This window comes from Bidens hawaiensis, unplaced genomic scaffold, assembly GCF_021521415.1.
Source record: "Bidens hawaiensis isolate Kalapana, Puna unplaced genomic scaffold, B.hawaiensis_p1.1 tig00022329_1, whole genome shotgun sequence".
Classification (NCBI taxonomy): Eukaryota; Viridiplantae; Streptophyta; class Magnoliopsida; order Asterales; family Asteraceae; genus Bidens; species Bidens hawaiensis.
Window position 1 is genome coordinate 43,719 of NW_027493478.1, and position 14,147 is coordinate 57,865.

Below are 14,147 nucleotides of genomic sequence, written 5' to 3' on the forward strand. Positions count from 1 at the left end.
TGCATTCTTACCTAACTTATGCCCATGCGAATCACGCTCATCATCCGCGATGCATTTTCGATGCATTAATTTACTATCGGCCCAGCCTTGCACCATCTCCTCAACTGAATATTAATCAGAAAATATCGATCTCTATGAAATATTAAATAAAAAAAGTAAACATTTCCATTTCATGGAAGTTCTTAACTTAAATTACTTATTTGGATCCCAACATTCTTTGACACTCTGTTTATTGAAGGGTATTTTAGATATTCAACAAATAGTTAAGTTAAAGCATACGAACATTTACCTGGCAAGACGTATCGCTTATGGTACTTGGGCGTATTTATCAACAAAGATTGCTGAGAGACTCCTTCATGATCAAAATACCCATGACATGTTCTTAGTCTCTGAAAAGTCAAAGAAAAAGTCAAAATTGACACAAAAATATTGTTTATTTTGACCAAGAAAATAATCTTTTAAGTTTGTAATTTCATAATTTGTCAAGCTGGGTTATGTTTATGTCAACGGATCAAATAAAAGCAGCTAAAAAGGAAACAATAATGGGTCAAACAAGACTACCTGTTGAATGCATGATACCCGGAGCTCTGTGCCAACCTTTTCATATATTAAACTGTTGACTTTGTAAGAAACGGCGCCCAAATGGTCAACCGTGTTGACTAGAGCTTTGATGGCATAATCTTTTAACGTGTCAACCACACTATCATTCAAGAGAAAACTGTATAAATAAGAAACTTCAATGTGGAACGGACGTTTACGTTTTCATAGATTAACCACAATCCAGATTCAAGAAAAAGATATGTGTTGACTTTCAAGGCCAACCCTGGATTTTTTCCACCTCCACATATCGTATTCAAAATAACATGGAACATGTAATTAAGCTTAAGAAATGACTCACAGTTGCTTTTGGTGGTCGTTGGAGTATGATAATTCAAAGTATTCAGCAGCAGAGTACAACTGCTTTCTTAGATTCTTTAAATCCTGGAAATAAAAGCAGCACAGAATATAATATAGTTAAATCGGGTGGGTTTAATAATTTTCAATCAAGAATAAAAAAAAAAAATGCCTTAAGAGTGTCGGAAAATAAAGCATAGCTGTCTCATCATAATTGGCTGGAAAAGGCATTGAAGCAGAGTTGTTCAACAAGAAACCTAAAATGATAATGGATATTAGCATATCGATCCGTTATTTATAAGTTGGAGAGAGAAAGATTAGAATCAAGAAGAATCCCAATATCTGTAGTGAATTAACTGAAACAGAAAACTAAAGAGCAGCTTAGAAGAATATTTCTTTCTTTTTTGATTACTTGAGATAAACAATTCACTATAATCAAATAAACCCACTTGCAAAAAGCAGTAATTAGGGCATTGAGCTGACCTGATAATTAGGATTTAGAACAAATTGAAGCCAATAAGACAAGGGTTTGTTTGTTTGTTTATTATTATCGAGATAAAAAGAGTTAGATTTTTGGGACAACAATCCATGAATGTTATAGTATTGGGTAGAGGGAGAGAGAGAAAGAAAAGAAAGAGCAGAAAAACACGAGTGAGACCACCCGTAGTGATGGCTTTGCCATCAACGTTGTGAACCAAAACGTGGGGGGTACACCGCCCCCCCTACGTTATGTTGATTTCATTTTTGCAAGCGTTGTATATAAAACGCTGAGAATGGCACCAAAAAACAAGTGTATAACTCTGGAAACACCGCCCCCCCTCCAAGTTATGGAGGGCTTTATGACTACACTTGTTTTTTGTACAAAACCATAACTCTGACTGGGCGCCACGTGGCGCATAACCCCTGTATGTGAAGCTTTACGACTACACATGGTCTGAGTGAGTGAGGGATGATGATGAGGATAACATCATAGCAATTACCACATCTACTTACATATTTTTTTTACTAGTTTGTGTTCTTTCGATTATAGATAACTTATATCGGTTGATAATTATTATGCTAAATCATGAGCTAAATCGTTAGTAACAGTTTTTTATATTAAAATCCAAAATCAAACCATTGAAAATAAAACCGAACCTCCACTAACGGTTTGGTTTTACGATTTGGGCTTATTTGGCCTTCGTAAAATGCATAAAATTAAAATGAATACGTTATACAAATCATAAATAAAATATTAAAAATAACATGTTATTACAAATGGAAATTATAAAATTTCAACACCCACTATAACAACAATTAAACTTGCAAAGGCCTTCATAAAACATAAATCAACAACTTAATGCAAAAAAATTATGATAAGTTTTGCATAACTCTGGTCGTTAAACAAATCAGTGTGTCCCTCACACAATTTTGTCATTTTCTCCTGAAATAAACTTCAGCACTACTTCCCAAACCTCATTTTCATCTTTGGCGTTCTTTCCTTTGTCTTCTACAAACCCTTCGACTAAGCGCCATGATCAAAGCAACTAGAGATGAATCGTTATCCTTGTTTGTTCGTGTAGGGTTTGTGGAAGACGAAGGAAATAATTGTCACACCCCGACCAAAGGCGGCGGAACATGCCAAGGTGTAACGATTGCCCATAAGCACATGACACTATTAAAGAGACAATATTTAATAAACTCATTTCATTTCACAACACCGAAAATGTCACATAACAATATTCATAACAAGTCATAACAAAATATAATAAAATATAGCAAATCAAATATTGTTCATTTTTGCTAATATCCTAATGGTATTTGTGACGTTTTCTTCAAGCATCCAAAATCAACCAAGATGTAAACATGTAACATTTCATAAAATAAAGTTTGTCAACACAAAGGTTGGTGAGAAATTTATAAGTTTGAACATGTAGATATATAGTAAGAAAGATCCACAAAACTAGTATACGAAACAATAAATAAAAGCCATAATTTGGATAGAATCGCTAATAGAATTACGTTAGCCATAATTTGGATAAAAACGGTAAACACATAGGCATATAAGCATAGAACACCAAATCGAGCAAGTATTTAAGTAAATTATACAACAACGTTTGTGGTTTAAGACCCAAGTATAAAACATTTAGTTGAACTAAGATGAAATGTCACCCAAAAAAAAAGATAGAAAACGGGGTATGAAAGTACTCACATTCAAGTAATAAACTTGAAAGATTGATTATTTGGAGATTTACCGGAACGACGAGTTTACCGTATGAAGCCTAAATAAAAGAAAGTCTTGGATTTAGATAGGTAGTCTTGAAGATAAAATAATTATTGCAAAAAGTAAACAAATAGAGTTCAAGGTTTATAATGTAACTATTTAAGAATTTATAATAATAACCCTTTAAAAATATAAGTTTGCTCGAAACCGGGTTAAAGTATCTAACCTTAATATTTACTTACACTATGTTAAGTAATAAGGTGAGAAAATGCTAAATGCAAGTTCCTTTGGGACAAAGATACTAAAACGGGTCTTTAACGAGTGTTCTGGTTTGTTGGTTTGGGTCTTGATAATTGGTCAAACTCAAAGTCAACTTTCCAAAATAACTAATGTTATGAGATAACTCAATAAAACTTTATAAGACTTAACCAAGTATGTAGATCTATTGTTTTAGATCTAACAACGTACGTTAAGCGAGTATTCGGTTTTGTCGGTCCAAACTATGTTATGAGATCAAGCTGGATCCGACATTTCCAAGTACTTAAGAAAATAATTAAAATCATTTTGTAAACAACTTTTAGAGAAATATACAAGTCTTGATAGCTAAAAACACACTTGTGTGTCTTAAGCGAGTAAAATCGGAGAGGTTTGGTTTCCATCTCACAATATGTTCCTTGATGGTCTCCACATGCCCAAATATCACAGATCTTGTATAATAATTTATAAATGAGAAATATTTAAGTTTTACAACTAAAAAGTTAACAACAAGTCTTTTAAGCAAAAGTTTCAGTTTAGTTCGTTTTCCATCTCCCAACGAGTTCATAGATGGATTCCACATGCTTAATATTAAAGACTTGTAAAAATGATTTTTGAAACTCAAATATAACATTAAACATGTTTAAACAACTACTTTAACAAAACTAGTAAGCAAAAGCGGTTCACGTTTGGACTATTTACGGTTAAACCGGGGTTAGTCTCTACAAACCCCCACCATGGAACTTCATAAATATGACAAACAAACTAAAAAGAGCATAAGTTAAACAAGATTAATATGTGCAACAAGTTATATAAGTGTGTGTATATATCAAGAACACGAAGTCCTCCATGAAGCCTTACCTTACGAGGTCCGAAACTTAACCAACCGGAGTCGAAGAAGCAACTACCAAAGGTAACAAGGGGTGTGCATTATATATATGTTGTACCACCATATTCAAGTAAAAGAATTAGTTAGAACAAGGTTAGCTTTTAGTTTGACCTTAAGTAGTCAAAATAGCAAAATGTTGAAGATGAATACTTGGATTTGAGAGAGATTTTGAAGAAGATGAACAACCAAAATGGTGTATGGAGCCTTACTTTTATAATGGTAAGAGTATGGTTCATACAAATAGGGTAAAGATGCATGTGATGGTTGAAATGGTCAAACAAGTTTTTGGTAAATGACAATAATAGTCCCCAAAGTTTGGTTTAAGTCATTTTTAAGGAGTGTTAAAGACCAAAAAGGATGTTCTCAAGACCCAACAAGTGTAAAACAATATTGTAACATAGAATCCATCATTTTGATTATATCATAAGCTTTAGTTTACAAAATGGGTCGGTTTACATGATAAACAAATACAAACGAGACCCGAAATTGACGAATGTCACAATAATAATGAAGATGAAAATGAAAATAGATTTGGTAATTAGGGACAAACCTGCCTCTCATGTGAGGGGCACGTTGATGGGTTAACGCCATAGTTAACGGGGTTATGGGGTCGGGTTAAATTACAACTGAAAACAAAACTATTAGACAAAAACCGCAAATATGAAACTATTGGACTAAAACGGTAGATTTGATCCAACCACAAGGACGAAAACTACAATTCTCTCTAAAAATTTGATGTAAAAATGTAGTAATTATGTCATCGGGTAGGGATTGGCAAATGATATCGGGTACATGTAGTGAACCGGTACGATACCATGCCAGGTGTATGGCCCCGTTACCGGTGCCTTACTTTGGACGTTGGAGTTACTTATAAACATAGTTCTAAATATCAGAGTTAATTAAAACTTTACGCGGAATATAAAACTTTCATAATATTACAATAATAATTCATAACTTGTATTAAAACATTCTTGTCTTTCAACATTAAAACATTAACATAAAACAACTTGCGTCTTCAGATGCCAGACTCTTATTCTTCCGCCATGTGTCCCAGCTCAAGCCAGCTGTCTCAACCTACTCACCTGCGTGCAAACTAAAAGTCAACTACGCTGAGTGAGTTCTAGTTAATCATACATCATACACAACATTTACTTACCTTTAATTATGCATCCGAAGACGCATAATAATTACTTTACTAATTTACTTTCATTACATAACTCCATACATACATTCATACTTTATTACTTTCATACTATTTAATTACTGTCATTTCTCTCTCAGATATTATTAGGGTCTGATCCCTTCCTTATCTATCTCAAATATTGTTAGGGTCTGATCCCTCTTTCTTTTTGTCTATCTCAGATATTATTAGGGTCTGATCACTCTTTACTTCTCTATCTCTAATATTATTAGGGTCTGATCCCTTTCTTCTCTATCTCAGATATTATTAGGGTCTGATCCCTTATTTCTTCATTTTCGTACATTCTATGTTTACATACCCGTAACATACATATACACCCTTTACTCATTCATACATATTCATATGTTGTACATATATCTATCATACACATTCATCTATTACATACATACCTCCCTTGTCAATACGTGCAATATTCGAAGAACATTCACGTACCGAAAAGCTTTTGTTCACATTCAAGATATACATAATTAACATATAAATCATACATGGCATACATTTACCATTTAAGGTAAGTTTATTAACTATCACATCGAGTATGTACACAGCCCCGAAACACAACAAGGAAATGGGGCTAGAAACTCACATGAACTCGGTTATGTTCATCGTTAATTATTATTCCCTTCCTTAGCTGTGCATGACTAACTGTATAACAATTACACGTATCAATTTAACTATCACTACCCATATCGTGTTTCTAGTTTAGTTATTACCCTCAACGAACGGGGGTCCGGGGGCAGCGCACCTGGCAGCGGGGTTCTAGGGGCGGCAACCCCTAGCAGGGTCCAAGGGGCAGAGCCCCTGACTGGGGTCGAGCTGTGATGGTGGGTTAATTTTTATATGTTCTAGCTCATTTATTTTTTAGTTTTAACTGTTTATTCTAGAACTATCGATACTTCATACGTGTATTATTGGATATCAGGTCACAGGTGTTAAAGTGCTCAATTTGGACCTGTTGTGACACGGAATGAAAACCCAGGATGTCCAGCACGCGAAACGAGACATATTATGATTTTTTGCTGGTAGCAAGTCCCATTGCGATACGCGATGGGCTTGGCTGAAGGCCCATCGCGTACCAAGATGGGTTAAAATTTACATGTTGACTTTATGGTCCATCGCGATACGAGATGGACCAATGAAGACCTCATCGCGTATCGCGATGGGGGGTGCAGACGGGAAATTTAGGGTTAAATAATATTTTTCATTCTAAACAACCCTAACTCCATTTTGACGAAGAGAAGGCGATTCAGTAGCTCCAAGAGGCGATTTCCACCACCATAGCTTGTGCCAAGACCTTCCGCATGATCCATATCATCCGTATCGAAGATTTGATTATGTCAAGGCTCGGCTAATCTCCTAGAATCGCACCCGGGATGTATAGTTTGTAATCTTTACAGTTTTTCTCATGTGATTAAGAACACTTGTGTATAATTATTGATGATTGATATATGATTATTGATGTTTAGTATTTCTGTGTGTTCGATCGGTTTAGGTTTACGTTGGTCTGAACGATTTGTTACCAGTTCCTAGATAATTAATCATATAAATGTTTGGTTAGATTGAATACGATAAAACATACAATTGCCCTTAACTGAGTCACACTGGCAATGACTGTTTGATAACCAGTGTCGTGTGTAAAGTAATTGTTGATGTCTAAGGTTTTGTCTGATTGATCAGTTTTTAGTCAATCGTTAATAATTAATCTGTTAGGTTGCATGAGATAACTGTTGGTTGCTTACTTGAATTCCTAGGTGTGATTTGCTTTGTTAACTGCTTAAAACTCGTTTACTTGTTCGTTTCTTAGTTCTCTATATTTACTTAAATTGCTTGTGATACGATACCCTACCTGCTTTAACTATTTAGTTTAATTAGGTTTTTGATTGACTCAAACGACGGTCATCAAAATGGCGTCGTTGCCGGGGAGCTAGTACGCTTAGTGTCTTTTGTGATAATTGATTTTTGTGTTTATTTTAGTTTTAATTTTAGTTTTTACTTTTAATTTTATTTTTCTTTATTTTACGCGGGTTGTGTTATTTGTGCAGATTACAGGTTTATGCGCACCCGCCATTCGGGCCGACAATCTCCGTTAATTTACGAGCCCGAAATTGAGAGGTTAGCTAGGCAGAACCGAGTACAAAAAAAAAACTCAGAAATGGAATACCAGAACCAGAACTAGAACCAAAACGAAAACCAGAACCAGAGCAATAACCAAAACCAAGACCCACTCCATAAAATAACGCGTTTCACCCAGACAACATACCTGACCCACCAAACTTCAATAACCAAAATAACCAAAATCACTCAGCTCGTGCTTCCAGAACCCGAAATCAAAACCGAAACCTAAACCGAAACCTAAACCTCAACTTTGATCAAGCCGGACCATCAGCTCCAAATAATAACCCCAACCGCCGAGTTCGGATAAATATCGATGATGTTCAACCAAGTATTCCGACAGAAGATGAAGACGATTGGGGAAATAATAATGGAAACGAAGGTTTGGAGATTGATAACGAGGTAGATCGATGAGTTAGAGGTAATCGGGCCGTTGAGCCCGAGAACGAGGGTGTTGATTAGGAAGATGTGGGTGATGATAATTGGGATGAAGAGGTAGAAGAGCCAGTTAATAGAAGACGGGCTGCAGCGGTTAACAGAAATGGAAGGGATCGAGAAAGGGATAATCGGGCGGAACGGCCCGAAAGGGTTCGTGGTATTCAGGTTAACCGGGGCGGTTTGGGAAACCCCGGGGGCTTAGGAGGAATTATATAGCCCCGGTTCATGGTGTTAACAGTCGGTTCAGACCGGCTATTTCAGACAGAGCATCCCCGTTGGTCCCAGAGGAACGAGTGCCAGGACAACGAACTTTCAAGTCCCGACCATCTGTCACACCCCGTTAAGCGAATTGCGGAAGCGTAAAACAGAAATGCAACAGATACAACTGGTATCAAATACATTGTTCATAAAGAAACATTACTAATTAATTTACAATATATTACATTGTTCTAACATCTTTTACAAACTAGGTGATACAATTAAACATGTTCTTCAATCACTTTACTTCTAACTCAAATGCCCACGACATCAATCACCAATCAGACACGTAACGCACAGGAAATTACTTCTCATATCTGATTACCTGAAAAGCATGTTAAAACAGGTCAACTACGAATAGTTGGTGAGTTTCATAAGTTTTAACGAAATCAGTTCTGCGCACCATACAATCATAGTTTGTATGTCCGCGCATATGTAAAAATATGTATTTACGGTTGTATAAATATGTACAGCCATATCCTTGTGTGTGCATATGCACACATGCAAGTTTATAATATAAATTCGAAATTTCGGTAAAATCGTGATTGTTTGTTCGTACTACATGTTTCCAATTTCCGTGTTTAACCAACCACTGTGGACCCCCTTTCTCCCACAACGGTTCCACATAAACTCAACCACTGTGGCCCCCCTTCCGCCCACAACGGTTCCGCGTTATCATCAACCACTGTGGTCCCCCTTCCACCCACAATGATTCCATGTAAACTCAAATATTATATAGTGTACACGCAAATAATTAGTATATTCTACACATAGTATTTCCTACGGCTAATCACATAGCATGTATATAGACACATATACACATATAGTATTTATCACATATCACCAAATACTGTGACTCCCCATCCGCCCACAATACGCATAATCACATTATTTTCTTAACATTCATGTCATAATCAAGTTAGTTCGTTTAATAAGTTGCAGCAGAACTTGGCTCATAGGCCATACTCAACTTTAGTTTATAAGTTGCAGCAGAACTTGGCTCATAAGCCATACTCAACTTTAGTTTAGTAAGTTGCAGCAGAACTTGGCTCATAGGCCATACTCAACTTTAGTTTATAAGTTGCAGCAGAACTTGGCTCATAAGCCATACTCAACTTTAGTTTGTTACTATTGTGGCCCCCTTCTGCCCACAACAACCCCATAATCATCACAGACCACGTTATCCCCATGGCCATTACAGACCACGTTTTCTCCCAAATTAGTTATGTTTAACATTACATAACGTGTTTGTATAAACATGCTGTCACGTGTAATTTCATTATGTTTTGCAATTCGTATTATTTCCACTCAATATATCAATCAACGATAATAATCATCTTTCATCAGCACGTAGTCAATCATTATGTTTGTAGGGACTTTTCATATATAAATGTTCAGATATTTTATATCCTGATCCGTGTTTAGATAAATAACGTGTATACACATGCTTTCCACCCCAAAAGTTCGTAAAATAGTTTAAAGAGTGGGGTCATGAAACTCACGGTTTTGTAGGCACTCAGTGCGAGATCAGCACGGGGTTCGTTTCCCTTGCTATCACTAGTCCCTATAGTCCATATTATAATAATATTAATATTTTAATATTATTATAATCTCGGTATTAAACTGAGCTGTATAACTAATCTGGGTATAGCTGGTACGCCCAGAAAGTGGTAATAGGCTTAGGCTGTGATGTTGTTTAATGTCTAATACTTAAAACTGAACTTGGCTCAGATTCCCGTTTTCCAAGCTGGGCCAAGTTGTTCGTTTACGCGTTCAAAAAACAGTTATGGGAATATAAGCTTGTGTAAATGTATTGGTTAATAAAATGATTAAGTTATAAAGAAGGATCACATACTGGGGTACCGGATTAGCCTCGGGGTCCGTTTCCGTTTATTCAGTTTGATTTAAAAAGAAACGCGCAAAATCTATCCGGATTGTCCAGGATTTTCATAGAAAAGTTCGTTTTTACTTAATTAGTCCAAAAATATGATTTTTGATCACTCTTGGTGTTTTGATATTCCCGAAGGTTCGTTAGTCGCGAACTTGCTGGTTTTTATAAAAACTGAATTTGTTTAATCTTTAAATTAGCATAATGAATTAACCGTTAATCATTAAATTATGAAAATTTAGCCACTTATCAATTAAAATATATAGATTTTTATAAAAATATTTTTGGAATTATTTACTGATTTAATAATTTATAAAAATTCATTTTATCAGCTATATTTCGCCTGAAAATCGTCTGTTTATCCCAAACAATTTCCAAAAATTCCACAGAATTTCCTGAATACTCAAATCATGTCCCAAAACAACCTTTATCAATTACAGAATGTAAAAAGCCTGTTCAATATTCTTTTCGGCCCAAATTCGGCTCTAAAAATTCGCATGAACGCATATGTACAAAACACCCTTAAACTTCTCCAAATGATCTCAAAATTCATATGTGATCAAAATACATTAAATCTGAGTTCCTAGAAAAATTTCATAATTTTTGAAGTATTTTAGATATTTTTACCAAATAAACGTCCCAATTCGGTAATAAATTCGCCAAATATTCTCGGATGGTCAAAAAATTACCACATTTGAACAGGGACTCAATAACATGGTCCCTGATGTCCCTGAAAAATTTCAAGGTCTAATAATATGCACATCACAACCTTAACCTAAACAGCCCGTAAGCAAGTGTTTCGGTGTTACCTTAGCGGGTTTGGCTCGTTTCCGACTTTTTAATCAAGTTTTCAGGTTCTTGTGCTTCTAAGAAAGCTAGGTACAAGTCCTATATCACAAACCAAGAAATTTTTCATCAACATAACAGCTCTTAACTTAGGGTTTCGGCTAGTGCACCAAAACGAACTTTTGAACCGTAAAAACGCCGTTTCAACCCTTTCCTCCGTGTTTATGGCCAAAAAAACTATCAAAACAGGTTTCTTACCGTGTTTATGATCAAAACATTTTTATGGACCATTTTTAGGATTTTTTCACGGTTAGGAATGATTTTTAGTAACCAAGACATGTTTTTATGGTATTAAACGACTTTAAACAAGTATAAAAGCTACTTATATAAGCCCCTTACCTTAGGGTTTGAAGGTTTTCTGGCTGGAGCAGAACTTGTGTCCAGAATTCTCATGAAAAAGATATCACAAAATATCTTAGAACTTGTTTAAATATGAAAAGGGTTTAAGGGGGGAAAGTCTTCTTTGGCGGGCTGGGCTCGTTGGGTCCCCTTTTGGGGCCATTTGGCCCACTTTTCTCTATTTACGTGCCCGAACGTGAAATGCCGAGTCCAAATTTATTTCGGGTTCGGTTTCTGGCGACAAAAATATATCGGGTGCGACAAACGGAGCGAAAACGAGTGTTTTTCGGCTAGTTTTGTGTAAAATTATAAAAACATACTATACGTTTGTAAAAATCGAAAATATTTTCACGGATCGCTTAAAACATTTCAAATAAGTGTTTGGTAAGTCTTTTTCGGCTTAACGGATGATACAATGCTTGGTTTTTAACTATCTTTCGCGTTAAAATCTAAAGCGGGTAGTTAAACGAGCATGTTTTCGTTTAACTTGTTTGCTATCGAACTAAGGCCATATTACTAATATTTTAGCTTACATAGATCGTATATCGCTTATAGATAGCACCCTGGGATATCTGGACCATAACCAGACCCGTTTGGTTATTCGTTTGTTCGTTACGCAATAAGCGGTTAAACGCTTATTCGAGTTTGTAAGTACTAAGGTGTACTCGGTTTTGCCACGAATGTCACATTCTCCCCTAGTTAAGAAATTTTATAATCATTTGTTTCGGAATTCGTTTTTCTATTTCCGAACACGTTTGATTCCCCGTTGTGGATTCCACTGCATTTTATTCAATGAGATTTTATTGTGTCGCAACTGTTTGATTTTCCCCGCTCAGAATTTTCACGAGTCTCTTTATAGAGTTTAGTTGTATAAAAGTTTTCAAATAATACTAATTCTGCCCTGTCAGTAAGGCACTCGTTTTGAGTCGATATATGAAATATCGGGAGTGAAATAATTTTGTTTAATACGTTATGGGGTTAACTTTCAAGGCAATTTTGTACAGTGCTATATATTTTAGAATCAACTCACCGTTCCTCAACTCAACTAACAACTTTCAAAATTTGATAACTTCTCGTATTTCTCAGTATAGCCCTCTTGTTAGCCTTAGGCGGCTTTCGGTTTGTTAATAATATTACGAGCTTTATTTATGATTCTCGAAATCGAATCAGATTTTGTATTTTGGATGTCACCAATTTTTTTCAATTTTAATAAGATGGCGAGTTACATTCTTGCTCGTATAATATAGTATATTACCACTTGTTTAATATTATGATGACTGTTAATGTACGAGGATTGAAATTACCGGTCTCACTTTCCTCTATTGTTTGAATAGTTTATTTGATTTGATTGTTTTATAGAGGATTATAGACCGTGCTTAGGCCAATTAGGGATCTAAAATTTCATACACAATTCACCAAGAGTAAGATTTTGTTAAGACGAGTTTTTCAGTTGGATAATTGTTACAAATCAGAAGAAGGTATTTGGAGTGGATTAGTCAGGGAACTATCATTCAGCTTGAATTGCTTTCTCGGGATGTTTAAGGAACACATATTAATGGTTCCATTTTAGTTTGTTTCCCACTTCCAATGGGGTATCTCGAATTGTTGTAGCATCTCCGAGGATCTTTAGTATTCCCCCAGAACTTATAATAGCGCACACTTTACAACACATGAGCCTACGATTCCTTCATAGATTTCGCTTGCATCTTTATACTAGTACTCAGTTTATCCAAACATCTGGCCTGACTTTTCCTTGTTCATCACTCAGTTATTAAGGCTATAAAAGTTTAAAGTTCAAGTTTCGGTTACGGATAGTATAGTTTTCCTCATCCGTGTTTCATCATTGGGGTACTAGGTTTTGTTCCGTGTACGGGATCACTTCTTTATCTAGAAGAGGCAGTATAACAGTTCTATTTCTATATATAACCTTCATTTGAACTCAATTAACTAGTCCATACTGACTATTACACAATGACTCCTCACTTCCACCGGGAGCGCATCGATAGGGAATAGCTAGTTATTTAGGTTAAGAGGGTAGTTTTTTGAGTAATATGGTTAGTATTTATAGTCTTACCTTTGGTGGTTTCTATAGTATACAGAATTGTTATTTTACTAGACGGTATATTTTCCAAGGTAATAACTTGTAGGAACGAAACGTCTATCAGTGTCCGTAATAAATAAACTAAAGTATATTAGGAATTACTAGGAACGTACCTGTTACTACATTTGTTCTATCCGGTTTATTCACGATACTTGACCCATAGTCGAGTTAGACGTCGATGTCGGTCCTTGCCTTTGTCTTCCCGTCGCAATTGGGTTCAATCTAGGGAAGTCTTTCTTGATGTGCTTCACACTACCACACTCATAACAGGCATTACGGTTTATTATGGTTTGGTTTTGGTAGACTGGTTGTTGTCGTGTTGGTTGCGGTTGGGGTAGTTGTGAGTCCTGGAGTTGGGTTGGTGGATTTATAGTATTCATAACGGTTCTACAATTTCGGGCATAGTGTCCCACTTTCCCACATTTGTTACACACATTGGTCCGACATTCACCAACATGATGATAACCACATTTTCCACATCTAGGCAAAGGCCCGTTATACTTATCTTGCTTCACATCGGAACTGATCATAGTGTAATTTTGTATTGCAAGGCGCGCACATTTATTCTGTTGTCTTTCTTGTATTCCCGCTCCATAATTGGTTCGTTTTGTACCAGATGATTCCCCGGGCATTCTTAACGCACCACTTCTAATCAAATCAGAAGTTACAATGCCAGCTTGTAACACGGCATTTTCGAAAGTTACAGGGCCAGTTGAATTAACCAAA

At 35.8% G+C, this 14,147-nt stretch overlaps 1 pseudogene across 1 annotated transcript in view; it reads right to left on the bottom strand.

The window, feature by feature from the left end:
- Positions 1-14,147, bottom strand: part of LOC143565412 (protein ABIL3-like) — a 29,272-nt pseudogene that overhangs the window by 3,210 nt on the left and 11,915 nt on the right. Inside the window, exons 2-5 of the transcript XR_013141064.1 lie at positions 899-981; positions 562-700; positions 290-389; positions 12-104 (exon numbers count right to left, since the gene is read on the bottom strand). The product of XR_013141064.1 is annotated as a protein ABIL3-like (transcript). The remainder of the gene's footprint in view (positions 1-11; positions 105-289; positions 390-561; positions 701-898; positions 982-14,147) is intronic.